Source organism: Gymnoscopelus braueri, assembly GCF_963280865.1.
Source record: "Gymnoscopelus braueri genome assembly, contig: SCAFFOLD_392, whole genome shotgun sequence".
Classification (NCBI taxonomy): domain Eukaryota; kingdom Metazoa; phylum Chordata; class Actinopteri; order Myctophiformes; family Myctophidae; genus Gymnoscopelus; species Gymnoscopelus braueri.
In genome coordinates, this window is record NW_027660881.1 from 26,625 (window position 1) to 31,118 (window position 4,494).

The 4,494-nt window shown below is 39.0% G+C and overlaps 1 long non-coding RNA gene across 1 annotated transcript; it reads left to right on the forward strand.

Annotated features, from left to right (window-relative positions):
- Nucleotides 1–332: 332 nt before the first annotated feature.
- LOC308081112 lies at nucleotides 333–3,685 on the forward strand. Its single transcript, XR_013932793.1, has 4 exons — nucleotides 333–440; nucleotides 969–1,060; nucleotides 1,497–1,588; nucleotides 3,052–3,685. It is a non-coding gene; the product is annotated as an uncharacterized lncRNA (long non-coding RNA).
- Nucleotides 3,686–4,494: the final 809 nt, after the last annotated feature.

A 4,494-nucleotide genomic window follows, 5' to 3' on the forward strand; every position in this document is an offset into this window, starting at 1 on the left:
GATGGGCAGAACCGGAAACACGTCTCACCACAAAATAGGTCCGTGCTAATAAAATCCTTGATTCGGCATAGTTTATAAATACAAATGTGCGTGCACTATCCGGAGACTATTTAGCGTCTGTATTATCCCACGGGGAAATTCTATTCCATTTAAATAGGGATTGGGGAACCAAAACAAAGCGGCACCGCGAAACCGGATGGGCAGAATCCGGAAACAGGATTCTTTTCTCTTTTTTTTTCAGTAGACCGGATCATATGGGTCTAACCTGGTAGCTGCCTGGAGGCGAAACTCACAACAACAAGCAAGTGAGCGACCGCTCGTGCCATTGAATGCTGCGATTGAATAAAGTTATTACTTAGCAATATTAATACTATCAAGAACATTCATATCAACGCCATGGTGAAACGTTGCTGTTTGGGGACCTGCAACAGTGATTCCAGGTACCCAGAACGTTTGGAGGGCGCATTTTTTATTCCTTTCCCAAAGCCCAAACCTAAAATGGAAAAGTTCACCTATATTTGCTCCGAGGTAAGTTATTTGTTTATTATTCGATTGAATTAACAATGTTTTAGTAAAAGATTACGTTAATACTATATCCTTTAGTAGCAGGGTGAACGATTGAAACACAATAGAAGCTGGCTTGGTTTGCACGGACAGTCTAGTATCAAGGCTAGCCAAATATATAGAGTTAATTATGTATTATTAGAAGAACAGTGTTAACATCACTAGCCTCGCATTATCCATATGAATAACAAATAAAATATCCACATGGAGCTGTGGCTATAGTACGATAAATAGAGACAACGAGACTAAGCTAAGTGGCTAATGTTAGCATAACATGCAAGTAGGTCAAATTGATGTAGGACTTAACTTCTCCATGCATGTATGTATAAAGTTTGGAACAAACGTTTTGAATTAAAAAAATAAAGTTAAATGGGGATATATTTTCTGTGTGTATGTTATTCTAGCACTTCATTGATGTGAAGCCAACAGCCTTACACCCTAACCCAGTTGATACCGGAGGGTCACACCTTACATGCAGACCATCTCCGAAAAAAAGGTAACCTTATAACATTGATGCTGATATAAGCAATATAATCATTATGGGTGTAGCAGCAATTGTACACAATCAAGGAAACATGGTATGCACCAGCTGGTGAACACAAACTATGTTTTCTCTGTTTATGATGCCAAGTGCAATATTACATGATTCCTTGTGGTCCCCCACTTAATTTAATTTAATTTAATGTTAATTTTCTTAAGATATATTGTATGTGTTATGGATGTTTTCTTTGACAACACAGTATGATGACTTGACTATGACTGACTAATAGTTTATGACATAATGTTGCTCTATCAGTATTTCTTTCTTTGTTGATGCTGCTGATTGTTTTATGTGGATGCACTAAACAACATTTCGTTGTTTCATACAGTGACAATAAACAGCTTATTAAGCGTACCCTCTAACTATTATTTTCTAATAAATTCTTCTCCAGGTTCAAGACATGTTTGCCAAAGCGGAAGCCTGCCACAGAGAAGGACACACAGCCTGGACAGCAGGACACCGAGCAGGAAACAGCAGAAATGGGTATGTATGTATGTCAGCCTCCCCCCGTCACCGAATAGATTGCATAAGTCATATTGGTTAACGATGTAATAGTGGTTGTGGCACTTACATACAAGTAAATAAGTCTCACATTGGGGGGAAATATTGTCAGTAAACCTTTTAATAAAGCAATTAAAACTGCATAAATGCAGTATATATCAGCATAAATGTTGTAAATTAACCCATTACAACAACCCATTAAAAACAAGAAAGCATCTGTATCATTTTAGATTTTAGCTATATATATATATATATATGTATATATATATATATACACACTGTAGCATAGCAACAATACGTTTTTTTCTGAAAAATCAGGATTTATAAAAGAGTTAAAACAGTGATCTAAAAAATAACAGATCTACAAGCTCACAGCGAGTCACTTTGTGCCGTGCTGCGAGCTTGTACATCTGCTATTTTTCAATATTTTTGTGGTTGACTATTTGAAAAGAAAACAGATCTTCTCTTCTGGGGATCTCTGGCAAAAAAATATCAGATGGGGGTGGGGGTAGCTGCCAAATACATATCATTTTGGGGGTACTTGGCCCAATATTTGTTAAGATCAACTGATTTAGAGGAAATTTGTTGAATCGGCCTCGGTTCTTAATGGGTTAACATGACAATGGGCAAAAACAGCTTTTAATACTTTTCTGAACATTTCTGCCACACATAAGCATCACTGCCTAAAGTGCCCAACAGATACAGTATACTAACATACAGTACTAACAGCTCATTTCTTGCCAGTAAAATGGTTAACATGGAATTTTTTGTTATTGATAAATGCTGTGTGTCTGTGCACTCTATGAAAAACACATCTCCTCTTGTGTAAAGCACAAAGTCACAGAATTCTAGGCCACTCAGTAGCAGCTGACCTTGAATCTGGTAGTAGCACGGGTGAGTTTTAGAAATGGTGAAGGTCTCTCCCTCTTTAACGATGTAAATTTTTTTTATTGTTTTATTGTACTTCTGCCTGGCCAAAGACTCGTTCTGTGATCCATAACTAGTTGCACTAGATTTGAATGGCTTGGGATAATATATATCATGTACAAAAGCCTCTGTTTTTTTTACGTTTGTTCACCATTACAAATGTTGAGGCTGTGGTTCTACCCTTTCTCTGTTCATGCCAATGTGGACATGACGCTTGGTCTTTTGTGGTGTCCTGTACTTTGCAGGCATCTTCCAAACTGAAGCTGGTGGTGTTGTGCTCTGGCACGCAGACATCACTGGCAATGGACAGGGGAAGATTGGTTTCGCCACATAAGGGTGATGTTGCACTTGTGCAAGATGGTACTGGTGGCTGTGCTTTCTCCAAGAATGGTCGCTGGGAAATGATACAAAATATAATTACAACGACACAACATGATGAATTCAAAGTAACCTATGGCTTTGCATTCAAATATTTACATTTTAATTCAAATTTCACTTTTGTTTTCCTTTTTTTCTAGGTTGCTGTGCCCAGGATCAATTCTGTGCCAATGAAGAATCCCTCGACGAGAATGCCCTGGAGCCATACCATGCTGACTACAACAGCCAGGTCCAAAGCCAACCCCACAGCAAGGAAGAGGATACTGAGAAGGCTGAACTGCTCAAACGAATTGATCATTTAGAGCGAACTCTCAGAAGTCAAATTGAAATGACCCCAGAAAGAATTCAGCACAGTACCATTCCAAATTTCTTCCAGTATAACACAGGGTTTACCTAAGAGCAATTTAATAACCTGTGCACAGTATTCAGCGTTCCTAACAGTGAAAAAGATCCCCCACAAATGGCAGCCCTAATTTACAAAAGAGTTGATCAGCAAATGACTCTCATACCCTTGCATCAGCAGCTCCTCCTAGTTTTGATGAAATTACATCAACATTTTGATCATAAGGAGCTCGCTTTCAAGTTTAACATAAGTCATCAAAGTGTAAGCACTTTGGTAAACTCTTGGATTGATTTTATGTTCACTACACTTGGGCGACTTCCTATGTGGTCCCACAGAGATTAATCACACAGAAAATGCCACCAACATACCAGTCTGAATTCCCTAGCACATTTGCAATCCTGAACTGCACAGAGATAAAAAATTCAGCAACCAAGCTCGTTGGCACTACAGAGCGAAACGTATACAAATTATAAGTCTACCAACACACTCAAATCATTGATTATTGTTGACCCAAGAGGCTCTATTATGTTTTGTTCAACCCTATTTACAGGTTGTATATCAGACAAGGAGATATTCAGGAAGTGTGGAATCATACCGCTCCTAAGAAATCTCATAGAGCAAGGCTACCTTAGGCAGGGTGATGGGCTTATGGCAGATAAGGGTTTCCTAATAGAGCAAGATGTGGAGGACTTGGGGCTAAAATTAAACATCCCTAGCTTTGTCCGATCTAACCGCCAGATGCCGGCATTTGATGTCAGCAAAACAAAGACCATTGCACACCACAGAATACATGTTGAATGGGCTATTTCGAAAATCAAAACATTTAAAATAGTCTCTGGCAGAATCCCCAACGTCCGCTTGCACAACATAAATGAAATCGGGTATGTTGTGAACATGCTCACCAACTTTCAACCAAAGATACTGAAAGGTTAGCACCAGAGTTGAGCAGTAATACTTTTTGGTGGGGGCTGTTGAGATCATGTGTTTCTGTGTTGGAAGTATTGTGTAAAATAAATCACTATGCTATATTGTGTGTGTGTGTAACTGCATATGTGATGTTTTCTTCTCATCCCAAAAGTGCATTTAAACCATTTACCTGGTAGCTCAGACCACAGCCAGGTACATTTTCTCTCCAAGAGGTAACAATACAGGAGTTTTCTGGACCAGGTAGCTGACTGGTGTGGTGTCCAGCGACGTTATCTCCTCATAGGTTTCCTCAGACACTCCTGACAGTTTACTT